General features: G+C 44.9%; 1 long non-coding RNA gene across 1 annotated transcript in view; it reads left to right on the top strand.

Annotated features, from left to right (window-relative positions):
• The window catches only part of LOC137542556 (uncharacterized), a 208305-nt gene extending 196354 nt beyond the window's left edge, over positions 1 to 11951 (top strand). Inside the window, exon 3 of the long non-coding RNA XR_011025451.1 lies at positions 11441 to 11951. This is a non-coding gene — a long non-coding RNA (uncharacterized lncRNA). The remainder of the gene's footprint in view (positions 1 to 11440) is intronic.
• The last annotated feature ends 1250 nt before the right edge of the window (positions 11952 to 13201 follow it).

The following is a 13201-nucleotide window of genomic DNA, read 5'->3' as shown; positions in this document are numbered from 1 at the left end:
TTTATGGAACAGCTAACTGCTAGTTACAGACAGTTCTCAGTTTGGATTGCATTAGAGTATAGGCAACTTCCCCTCCATTTGGCTGTATTCGGCAATTCATTTAAATAATGGGCTGCCTACCCTAAATGAAAAAGCCAGTGAGACCCGGCTGTGGTCCGCCTGTACTATCGCCATCCAGCTGGAGATTGAGTATTACTTGCATAGCTGCAGTGAGAGATTGCTCCACGGAAGGCAAGTCTGTCAAGGGCGGGCCAGCCTTCACCACCACGTAAGACCCGTTTATGTGTTGGGCCTTCCACAAGTTTTCCCGCACTGTGTGCCACTTTCGTCCTTTCCCCCTGGTGGCCATTGGCTGTGGCCTTCACCATATATCGACTTGCCTATTGACCAGGACTTCCTGCAGAGGAAGGTATCAGTGGTGATCCGGGACATCCAGGTGGTGCCAGTGGGCGACAGGGACTGTGCAATAAAGACCTGAGGAATTATGCATTGGGACTCTTAATAAGAACAACAATTTTAGTTTTTGTCCCCATTTTTTACTACTTTAAACCCTTTGTGGGTCCACTATTAATAAGTTCCTCCCGATGGGTCCTTTCCATGGAGATGGGAATGAGCCCTTTCTCCATCGCAATGGGCAAAGAAGGTACGCTACAAAGCAAAGGGGATATATTACCCCCCCCCCATCTTTGTAATGTACCCCCAGTGTTATGGACCATGTAGACTGGTATTGCTTTTTTAATGTGCACTACAGCTTTAATTTTTAAATTCCCCATTGATCACTCAAGATGATCTGTGAGATTCAAATGATTCCAGGCATGCAAACCCTGCTCGGCTTAAAATAGGGCCAATCCAGATCCACACCTAGTGCATTTAATTGGCCCAGTGTCAAGCTGCAGTTTCCATGCAAGATGCAATTATTTGCATCTCATCGACCATTTCTCGTGGCCACAAGATATTAATCTCTGATTGTGCAATTTCTTAGGACCCTCATGTAGAGATGGTGACTTCTTGAGATACAGAATAATCAGCGGATGATACAATCTAGGTTTGGAGAGACCAGTTTCTGATCATCCCAGCATCTCTTGCTTAATGTCATCTTTGGCTCTTACACTCTTGTGAAATTGATTTACATAAAATGTCACCTATTGATCCCACTTCATCTAGCGTGCATCAGCCTCTAGGGGAACAGATGAACAATATGTGTTGCCGTGCTCTTGAGCCCTGGTGGAATCCGTGTTGCCGTGTTCTTGAGCCCTGGTGGAATCAGTGCTGCCGTGTTCTGGAGCCCTGGTGGAATATGTGTTGCCGTGTTCTGGAGCCCTGGTGGAATCTGTGCGGCCGTGTTCTTGAGCCCTGGTGGAATGTGTGTTGCCGTGTTCTTGAGCCCTGCTGGAACCCGTGTTCTGGAGCCCTGGTGGAATCTGTGCTGCCGTGTTCTTTAGCCCTGGTGGAATCTGTTGCCGTGTTCTTTAGCCCTGGTGGAATCAGTGCTGCCGTGTTCTGGAGCCCTGGTGGAATATGTGTTGCCGTGTTCTGGAGCCCTGGTGGAATCTGTGCGGCCGTGTTCTTGAGCCATGGTGGAATATGTGTTGTCGTGTTCTTGAGCCCTGCTGGAACCCGTGTTCTTGAGCCCTGGTGGAATCTGTGCTGCCGTGTTCTTTGGCCCTGGTGGAATCTGTTGCCGTGTTCTTGAGCCCTGGTGGAATCTGTGCTGCCGTGTTCTGGAGCCCTGGTGGAATAGGTGTTGCCGTGTTCTTGAGCCCTGGTGGAATCTGTGCTGCCGTGTTCTTGAGCCCTGGTGGAATCTGTGCTGCCGTGTTCTTGAGTCCCGGTGGAATCTGTGCTGCCGTGTTCTTGAGTCCCGGTGGAATCTGTGCTGCCGTGTTCTTGACCCTGGTGGAATCTGTGCTGCCGTGTTCTTGAGCCCTGGTGGAATCTGTGCTGCCGTGTTCTTGAGTCCCGGTGGAATCTGTGCTGCCGTGTTCTTGAGTCCTGGTGGAATCTGTGCTGCCGTGTTCTTGAGCCCTGGTGGAATCTGTGTTGCTGTGTTCTTGAGCCCTGGTGGAATCTGTGCTGCCGTGTTCTTGAGCCCTGGTGGAATCTGTGCTGCCGTGTTCTTGAGTCCCGGTGGAATCTGTGCTGCCGTGTTCTTGAGTCCTGGTGGAATCTGTGCTGCCGTGTTCTTGAGTCCTGGTGGAATCTGTGCTGCCGTGTTCTTGAGCCCTGGTGGAATCTGTGCTGCCGTGTTCTTGAGCCCTGGTGGAATCTGTGCTGCCGTGTTCTTGAGCCCTGGTGGAATCTGTGCTGCCGTGTTCTTGAGTCCCGGTGGAATCTGTGCTGCCGTGTTCTTGAGTCCCGGTGGAATCTGTGTTGCCATGTTTTTGAGTCTTGGAGGAATCTATGTTGCCGGGCTGGAGGTTTGATCATCACACACTTCAGGAAGGATCTTTAGCTAAGAGGCCCCGTCTCCTAGCAACCCCAGAAAGCACTTTAATTTCCGTGTTTGCTTGGCTTGATTTTCCTTTGTGTACTCTTGTCAGGTTGAAGGCAACCTTCTTGCCTCTTTCCAGGGCTGTCTGGACAGGAGACTTTTTTTCTCCTGTTTGTAAAGTTCAGATAACCTTCAGCCAAGATCTGAGGTATACTTCCAACGCTGCCATGTATTCTGTGACCATTTTGTTAAGACGTCGGTCCCGTTACGGTTTGTTTCACAGGAAGAAGCATTCATCATTATTATTTTAATGTTTATAACGCCAGGATCTTCTGAAGGGAAGGGGTATGGCAATTGTGTGCCAATTATTACAAATTATTATTATATAAATATATATAGCAGTTACAAGGAACAGTAGAGGAGGGAGCCCTGCTCTATAGGATGAGGGAGGAAGCGCAAAGTGGGATAGTGAGCAAACTGTATATCATTTACTCTGCAGGGGACGAACATTGGTCAGGGCCTTCAGACAACTTCGTATGTCCTGACGAAGCCTTGAGAGGGGGGGGGGGGGGGGGGGGTGAAACATGTAGCTGTGACTGCGCCATCTGTTGAGCATGTGTTCCTGACATGGCTGACACACACCATGACTGCATGAATTATCTAGACAGGAGGCGGCCATCTTGGATATCACAGCGCGGGCAACAGTCTGAGAGGTCGGCAGATATGGACTGGTAATTATAACCTACTGCAACATGGAGTACAATAGGAGCAAACACACAAGAGTGCAACCTCACAAGTTTTGAGAAACTTTGTTTATGTGCAGAGTGCAGTCTTAAAAACTTTGCAGGACTTTGGTTATGCAATTATGCACTCTGTTGCCCGCTGAGTGAGCTGACATCTTAAAGGGGAACTGAAGAGAGAGGTATATGGAGGCTGTCATGTTTATTTCCTTTTAATCAATACCAGTTGCCTGGCAGCCCTGCTGGTCTATTTCTCTGCAGTAGTATCTGATGAAAACCAGAAACAAGCATGCAGCTAGTCTTGTCAGATCAGACTTATAAGTCTGAACCACTGAAACACCTGGTCTGCTGCATGCTTGTTCAGGGGCTATGGCTAATAGTATTAGAGGCAGAGGATCAGCAGTGCTACCAGGCAACTGGTATTGTCTAAAAGGAAACATACATGACAGCCTCCATATACCTCTCTCTTCAGTTCCCCTTTAAAGGGCCACTATCGCGAAAATCAAAATAAAATTTTAAATACATGTAAAGTCATAAATATGAAGTACATTTTTCTCAAATAAAATGAGATGTAAATTACTTTTCTCCTAGGTTGCTGTAATTTACAGTAGGTAATAGAAATCTGACAGAACTGACAGGTTTTGGACTAGCCCATCTCCTCGTGGGGGTTATCAGGGTTTTCGTTATTTTTTTAAAAGCACTTAGTGAATGACAGTCCAACTGCCAAATAAGTGTGCATCAAGCAGGGAGGATGGACAGCATCTTTGTATAAATTATTTTCAGAGAATGTCCTTATAAAGAAAAAAAGACCATGCTGAGAATCCCCCATGAAGAGATGGACTAGGCCAAAACCTGTCGGTAATGTCCGATTTCTATTACTTTCTGTAAGTGACAGAAACATAGGAGAAAAGCAATCTATGGCTCATTTTACTGAGGAAGAATGTACTTCATGTTTGTATGTATTTACATATATATAAAATTTTATATTTTTCAGCGATAGTGGTTAACCCCTTCAGTACCACAGTGCTAAACCCCCCTAAAGACCAGGCCATTATTTGTTTAAATGGCCACTGCAGCTTTAAGGCCAAGCTGCAGGGCTGCACAACACAACAAGTGATCCCCCCTTTACCCCCACCAAGAGAGCTCTTTGTTGGTTGGGTCTGATCGCCCCTCCCCGTGTTTATATTGGTTTGTATAAATATTTATGGTGTTTTTTTTGTTTTGTTTTTTTATAGTTTTCACTATTTCTTTATTATTATTTTTTTTGAAAACCCCTCCTTCCCCCCAGCCAGCCAATCATGGCGATCAGCTCTCATAGGCTTTACCCTATGAGAGCCAATCGTTTTCTTGTGCCTCAGGGGGACAGCCGTGTCACACGGCTGTCACCAGTGCAGCGCTGCTGCTGATCGCAGTGCTGTACATGTAAATAGACAGCGGTTTCGCCTTTACAGTCTCCCGCTTGGAGACTGAAGTCGGGGGCGTAGCTCCGCCCCTCAAGCAGGAGATGCGATCTCCTGCAAATCCCAGCCCCAGGACTTGACATCAATTGGTGTTAGGCGGTCGTGGGGCTGCCGCCGCGGCCACGCCCATTGGCGTGGAGCGGTCCTAAGATAGTTCAGCTCAATACTCACCTGACGATGGATAGGGGAACCTCACAGCGATGCCTCCTGATGAACAAGGTTCCATGATCCATTTCCCTGCCTGCGCGAACACGCAACGGCACACGACGGGCGCAAATGAGAGTTCAAATTATCAGGGCAGTTTCTGAGGGAGTCGCGGGGGGTTCCGGGATCTTAAAAATCCGATCGACCATGGCAGTCGCTGACTCTGCGTGCCACAGAGCGTCACTTGCAGTGTATGGCCTAATCATTTCATTATTATTAGGTTATGTAAAAAATATCTAAAGCTCACTATACAAACATCGATTTTTAACACCCATATGAGCCCCACCAGCCAGCCATTCTGCCCCCCAAAAATGTGGAAGCTGGAGCAGTCACTTAGCAGCATATACGAGTTTTGATGGTGTTTTTGTGTGTATAATTTATAACCTTGCCTGAAAAACCGAGGTCGAACTGGGGATCTAAGTAATAGTGCATCAGGGATTTTATCTCTATGTTCAAATACAAACATGTTACCGCCAGCGTTTACATTAGAGCCATTGCCAGCCCATTCTGCTCAGATGTTAATGATACACCCCTACTATCTCCAGAGGGATTATATCAATTCAAACAAATGATCATGGACCACATTTAGGCTGCTTTCACAGTGTGACGTTACAGGCCCACGTTAGTGCAGCCTGTAACGCAGCCCAACTCACAGTAATGAAAAATCAATGGGCTGTTCACAGTGCCCACGTTGCGTTTGTAGTATAACGCAGCACGTTCAATGAAAGTGCAGCGTGCTGTGCGTTATACTCGCATGTGGCTGCGTTCGGATGTTTGCACATGCTCAGTACTGTTTTTTTTTTTATTTTGCCGCATGCGCCGTTTTCGTCCGATAGTATGCGTCAAAAAGTATACATCACGGACGCACAAAGACGCATAACGTGGCTCTATATAACGTCCAACTTCAAAGCTAACATGCGTTGCATTAGGGACACGTTATGCGACCTTAACGTCGCATCTAACGCAACGTCCAAGTGTGAAAGAGCCCTTAATGTATTATCAGTACAGGCACAGAACAGCTTATACTGTACATACTGGAGGTAGCAGAGATCAGTACACACTGCAGCTAGTTTACTATCAGTCCAGGCACAGAGTAACAGCTTATACTGTGCATACTGGAGGTAGCAGGGATCAGCACACTGCTGCTTGTTTACTATCAGTACAGGCACAGTGTAATAGCTTATACTGTGCATACTGGAGGCAGCAGAGATCAGCACACACTGCAGCTAGTTTATTATCAGTACAGGCACAGAGTAACAGCTTATGCTGTACATACTGGAGGCAGCAGAGATCAGCACACACTGCTGCTAGTTTACTATCAGTACAGGCACAGAGTAACAGCTTATACTGTACATACTGGAGGTAGCAGAGATCAGCACACACTGCAGCTAGTTTACTATCAGTACAGGCACAGAGTAACAGCTTATACTCTACATACCGGAGGAGGCAGCAGAGATCAGCAAACACTGCAGCTGGTTTACTAACAGTACAGGCACAGCTTATACTGTACATACTGGGGGTAGCACACAGACCATAGAAGATTTTCAGCATTAACCAGGTGACTGGCACTATATCAGTTTTGTGTGTGTGTGTGTGGGGGGGGGGGGGGGAGATACCTGGCAGTCGAGTAACATGGCATTTCGTTAAGAGGCATTGTGGTGACATACAGAAGCACATAGAAAATTGATATGTATACCCACTTTACAGTAATTATCCTGGTTTCAGCATCAAGCACTAAAACATTCCGCAGAGATCAGCTGCCAGGGCTAAAGATGTTGCCACCTGCAATTAATGTCAGAATGTAAATCAGGGAGAGGAAAGTTTTTACAATGGGCAAACACTGACTAAATCATTTATATATGAATATTGAAAAACAAAATGCAATTATATTCACTACAGTTGAATGTGGGTGAAAATGGTGGTGTCCCCTCAGTTGGGACTTTATCAGAATCCCAGGAATGGATAATAAACCTGAAAAGTTAGGCTTCTCCTGGGAAAACCGTTCCAATGACTCATAAAGCTGCGAGAAGCTTTCAGAGATAATGACCTCAGTTCACTAAGCACTTTAGACTAGTCTACTGATGGTTTTTAGTCTACTGATGGTTTGGTGTAATGTTTTGACCTGTTTTTAATCCTGGTCTAAACCATTTGGTAATTAGGTCGGTAAAGCAGGGGAAATGATCAAAAGACGCTATTCACAAAGGCAAACAAGGAGTAACCACGCCCACTTTTCCTGACAGATTAGACCAGCTGATTTCTTGTTGGTAAAGTAATTCTGTGAGGTATTTTAGGCATGAGGATGGAACCTTTTGAATTAATTATGCAGAAGTTGAATTGTATGCAGAGGAGAGCTCATCAGAGGAGAAGGCAGGGGCGCAATAATAGACCTTGCAAGGGTTGCAACCGCAGGGGGGCCCAGAAGCCATAGGGGGCCCCATCCTGAGAGACTGACAACTAAGGGCAAGGAGAGAAAAAAAAAAACTTTCTGCTTTCTGCACAATTGTTCTAATGACTGCATCTGCTCAGCCACTGATAAGGAATCATACAAAGTTTTGCAGACACAGGTTTGTAGACAGTCCCTATTCAGTGTGCAGCAGGCTCTTGTGTACAATGCCCAGCCCCCAACCTCTCTACATCTCCCTGAGTGCTCTGTTCTGGCGGAAGGGGGCCCCATCCAAAGTTTTGCAGGGGGGCCCAGTGATTTCTAGTTACGACCCTGGGAGAAGGATGCCAGTTATAGCTACTCGTGTGTTAATTGCATCTTTTGATCATTTCCCCTGCTTTAGCCACCTAATTACCAAATGGTTTAGACCAGGTCTTTATTCGTGAATTCCCTTTTGATGCAACGGATTTACACCAAACCATCAGTAGACTAGTCTAAACTGTTTAGTGAATTGAGCGCATCGCTGTTCTCGTCAATCTTGTTAGCGGTTCTCACAGCTCGTCCCGGTCCCTGATTACTCCTCACAGGGCTGCTGGTGGAGGTGTCTTGCAAAGTGTTAATGATGTGACATGGGGGGATTGACATGACAGCTAAGCCCAGACATCTGGGGTGCTAGGCACACTTCGGAAGGGGGCTTTGTGCTCCACAATGGGAGGCGTGTGCGTCCTTCACACCTCCTGCGCTAATAGTCCGCCATCTCCCAACGCTTTGAAGTGCTGATCTGATAATACATGAGGAGCCGAAATTCTCACAGGGCAATTTAACCAGCTCTGCAGTCAGCTCTCCTCAGCCAATCAGAAGCCTGGATGAAAGGTGGGCTGCGGACTGCAGATGGATCAGCCTGCCATAGATTTGGCCCTCCAAGGGGGGTTGGCGGTACATGGAGGGCGCCTCCAGCTCATTGCATTTAGGGAAAATAGATTTTAGGGACCATTCACAATACAAATCACTAAACGCAAACGCTGAGCGATTTTCTGGCGTTTTCCAGCAGTTCTTCCTATTGATTTCCCAGTGATTTTTCACTTTATAGAAAGCATTTTTTCAGCGATTAACGTTTTGCGATTTCTAGTTCAGTTAGCCTTCTGTGGGTAATCTGCAAGGTCGACTGGGTAAAATCGCTGGGGAAACTGTCGATTGTGAACAGGACAGCGATTGCTGAGCGATTTTCCAGTGTTCCTATACATTGAAACTCGAATAGCTCAGAAAATGCTGCAGGCAACACATTTGCGTTTCAGCAAATCGCATAGATGAGAAAACTTCCATATACTTTAATTGTACAAGCGTTTTTCAAACCGCTAGCGATTTTTAGCTATGCTGAAATCGCTCTGAAGAACGCACGAGTGTGAATGGGCCCTAAAAGACTATGGGAGTGATTCTCAAAGCCTTTGAACCTGTTTTCCTCTGTTTCCACCTCATCTATTTTACATTAAGCTCCTAAAAAGTAAAAATATATATTAAAGAGTAACTGTTGGGCATAAAATCAAAACTCAATTCCTTATTTTTATCTGGTAATCAAGTAATAAGGATGCTAACCAGGCAATCCAAAAGTTTAAATCTCTATTACTTCTCTTGTTTATAAATGATCATTCCCCAGTTTACCCGACTCTTTATTTGGTACGTTGCCGCACAAAGGAAGTTGCAGGGCATGCTGGGTTGTCTTTTTTTGCTTCTTTATTTCCCCCTCAGACTTAACAGAAGTACAGAAGCAAAAAAAGACAACCCAGCATGCCCTGCAACTTCCTTTGTGCGGCAACGTACCAAATAAATGAATGATCATTTATAAACAAGAAAAGTAATAGAGATTTTAACTTTTGGATTGCCTGGTTAGCATCCGTATTACTTGCTTACCAGATAAAAATAAAGAATTGATTTTTGATTTTATGCCCGACAGTTACACTTTAAGATAAAAAAAGAATATTGAAATGAAGTTAATCAGGAACAGCTTACTTTGAGTGATTTATTTTGCTTGTAAATGTGCTGGAAGGTTATTTTTATCAATTACCAGTAGGTGATAAATAAGTAATTTATGAGAAGTTTTGTGAATAGAGCACATTGTGGTAGAGACTGAAATAGAATAGGTGAAATCATGCTTGCCCAGTTGTAATCTAATGTGTGTGTCTGTCTAATGCGAGAACCAAGCACCATTTTGGACACTTTTTACATTTAAACGTTTAGCAGTGGGTTTTACTAGCCTTCTTTGGAGGCCTGCCGGACCACCGACGTTTCAAGTAGATGAGGACTGATTTAATAATTTTATTGCACACATTAGCAGAGCAAACCATAAGCTTTCATCAGCGGGGAAGGGGGGTAGATTGGACACTCTCCTTCAAAGAGTTTACAGAAGTCACAGATGCTATCTTCACACCTTCCCTGTGGATAAATAATGGACAGCTAGAAGGGGAGAACTCCTATAGCTATTAGAAACTAGGGGGAAAAAAGTGGTGCTTAGTTCCCTTTAAAGCAAGCCTTTCATTTTGGGGATCTTGAAGTTGGTTAGGGCTGAAACCAAACAGGTCAGGGTCAATATACAAGCCAAAGTCTGTTATTAGGCTTCTGTTCGAAACTCTGCACCTAAATCTTAGACTTTGGCTTGTTTCACTTTGGCCCTGTCCACATATCCTGCTGTTATCTTTAGCACTTGGGCTGATTCAGATCACCCGATTTTGTTTTTGTAACTGTAATGATCAGTGATGTATCTGATACACAGAACGAGCTCTTTCAGCACAATAGTCAGTACTTTATTAAAGTTGTGATTGGGTGTACAGTAGTATTCCGGAATACGTATAAGTGATAGCCCTTAGTGACGGGCTATCACTAACTGAGAGCATGGTCGTACAGGCAATGTCGTTCACAGATTGGTAAGTATAGGTACAAAGTTGAGAGGCAAAATCAAAGTAAGTAATCAGGCAATAGTCGGCAACAGATCAGATTGGCAGAAGTACAGAATCGTGAGACAGGATCAAGGCAAGTATTCAGGCAGAAGTCGGCAACAGATCAGATTGGCAGAGGTACAGAATCGTACAGCAAAGAATAGTCAGAAGAACAGGCAATAGGTCATACACAATAATAATCAATAACAATATAATCTATTTTCCTGAGCTAAGTGTGAATTCCCGGGGTCCTGCCGGATCAAGCACACACGGATCTGACTAAGGTCTGAGAGCTTTCACTGCTAAGTTTCAGCAACAACAGACAGAGCAAATGACCCGCACATCCTTAAATACGAATAGCAATTCACCGAGTCGCCCAGAAGGCCCAGCCAATCAGAAGGCAGGCTGACGTCAGCCGACCTACGGGTCAGCTGACACGTCTCCGCAGCCCATAAAGATGCTGGCGTTGCACGCGCGAGAGCCAGCCTCCCTCTATGAAGCATTGACAGACCGGACCTCCCAGGGACTGTTGGGAGGCCCGGAGACGCCGCAGCGGTGACAACCGTGACGTCAGACGCGGAAGCACCGCTATCAGCATTGGAGGTAATTTCACTACTTCTGACAGTAACACGATTTTTGCTGCAGTAGCATCATTTGCAGCAAAATAGATTTGCATTATTGCACTTAGTAAGTTATCAAATGCTGTATTTAGAACAGGGCATGGAGGAGTTGATTAACAACTCAACGGGGTGGAAGGGTCCCAGTTATGCATTTTAGTTTGAGCCAAGGTTTTATGCTTGGCATAGGCAAACCAATTTGTAATCCTTTATAGACCTGATGAGAAACATCATCATTCTGAGAAACACTCTGTACCTAACCTATCAATTTGCTGTCAGTGCTTGCAAAACGAATCCATGTAAGCTATAGTCTTCCTATTCACAGTACTGGGAAGGACAAAAAGGTGCTTTGCTTGGGGCAACAATATGGCCAGAAACAGCCCTGCCAGCCAGGACAGGCGGATCAAGCGATATAACCAACCACTGTGTAGTGTGAAGGCCGGTTGTACTGAACACAGTTTGAAACCCTTGTTTAGATGGCCTAACTCTAAAGTAATGTAGCAAATATTTGCTGAGTTGCCTGTAGAAGGTTCAATCAAATTGCCTTTGTGCACGAGGCCAACATCAAATCCAAAAATCAAATGTCCAAAAATTAAACTTCTAAATGAAACCTTTTAGGTTTTTATGACAAAACCTAAGATCTCGAAGTTGACATTTCTTCTTTTTTTCTCCTAGGTCTCCACAGGTGGATGCAGAGCTTCGACAATGCTTCAGACATCATCACCATCCTTGAAGGACCACCGGAGTCCTAAATATCTTCCTTGCAATTGGATTTGGATGGACAAGATTACAAAATTTCTTCAAAAATCACATCGGAGTATATACCTATTAAGAATGAATGACGGACTTTTATAATTCTGATACCGTCTGTATCTCCGTTGGGATCCTTTTACTTCCCAGGTTCACAACATTGGACACCATTCTTCCTCTCTAATACAAGTGTGGAGAACCTTTTTCAATTATTCAGAATTTGCTCTGGAGTAAAAGGACATTTGGCCAGGATGCTTTTGTCTGGATGCTAACTTGCTCTACCGGAAAACAACCTTATCCTTTATTTCAATGAGAGGAACCAGCGACCAAGTTCCAAAGCCTTTTGTGATATCACCAAATTCTTCTCCGTTCTCCTGGGAGTAAAAATCCACCTTTAAATGGAGTATTGATTATTGTTTTCTAAATAAATTTGAGTTGTGCTTCTCACATGGTATGTTCCATAATATTCTGGCCTGCTTTAAGGCATGTTTCTCGTTAGCTTTCCCATTCTTCACTCCCTGCACCAAGCTCTGTCCTTCCTGCAGTATTTGAAAGCTAGAGCCTCCTGGACCTCAGTCTGGTTTCACCCTTCTTCTGAGTTCACGAAATAGGCATTTTCCTGCCGTTACCTTACCACCATAGTCTTCTGATGGTGTAAGCGAGTTCTGTACTGCTCCACTCATCACCTTCCCACCATAGTCTTCTGATGGTATAAGGTTGTTCTGTACTGCTCCACTTGGAGAAGCTGTCTGCTGTAGAATTTGCTTTATACATTTTAAGCATGTTCTACAGTGATGTCCTCCCAAATCTGTGCCCGTCTCCACTACTGGGAGAAGGTATGAGATATATGGAGGCTTCTGGTAGGTTCACTACTACGCATTCAAGCTCTGTGCTGGTGGGTTGCAGAGTATCATGAGTAACAACTACATGTGCTTTCAAAGTGGACCTCAGCTGTAATACATTAAAGGCAAGTTTCATATCGGTCGAGGGCAACCTGCATCTTAACGGAGCAATGAGAAGTTCTGAAAACCTTAAATTAAGCTACTTACTTCTTGGATTCCCCCCATAATAGGGACATTAAGGCAACCGTACGTGAAATCCGGGTCACTTTGAATCAGCTGGCCCCACATAACTTTCATCATCAACCAAAACAACATTGGGGGGGGTTGGTTGATCAGATCTAAAGGACTAGGTGTTAAATCGATCAGCAATCCCCAAGTGAATTACAAACTGGCAGTGTTGGATCTGGTGACTACCAACCTGCATATTGCTAGTTTTAAGTCTCGAGCACACACAAGACTGAACTCGGCCAATAGAGGACAGAGTGGCGAAAAATAATGCATGTATCCATGTGTTAAAGATGCCTCCCCCCTTCCTTACATGCAGACACATTTATCTGAGACTTTTCATCTGAATCCTATTTCTATTCTTTACCCTTTCAATAATTAAGCTCATCCAGAGAGTTGGGTCTTGCGTCTCTCAACTTTCTCTTCACAATATCCCACAGATTCTCTATGGGGTTCAGGTCAGGAGAGTTGGCAGGCCAAGTGAGCACGGTAATACCATGGTCAGTAAACCATTTACCAGTGGTTTTGGCACTGTGAGCAGGTGCCAGGTCGTGCTGAAAAATTAAATCTTCATCTCCATAAAGCTTTTCAGCAGATGGAAGCATGAAGTACTCCAAAA

The sequence above is a fragment of the Hyperolius riggenbachi genome, chromosome 12 (assembly GCF_040937935.1).
Source record: "Hyperolius riggenbachi isolate aHypRig1 chromosome 12, aHypRig1.pri, whole genome shotgun sequence".
Taxonomy (NCBI): domain Eukaryota; kingdom Metazoa; phylum Chordata; class Amphibia; order Anura; family Hyperoliidae; genus Hyperolius; species Hyperolius riggenbachi.
Note: the sequence above shows the minus strand (reverse complement) of the source record. Positions and strands in the feature narration are given on the sequence as shown.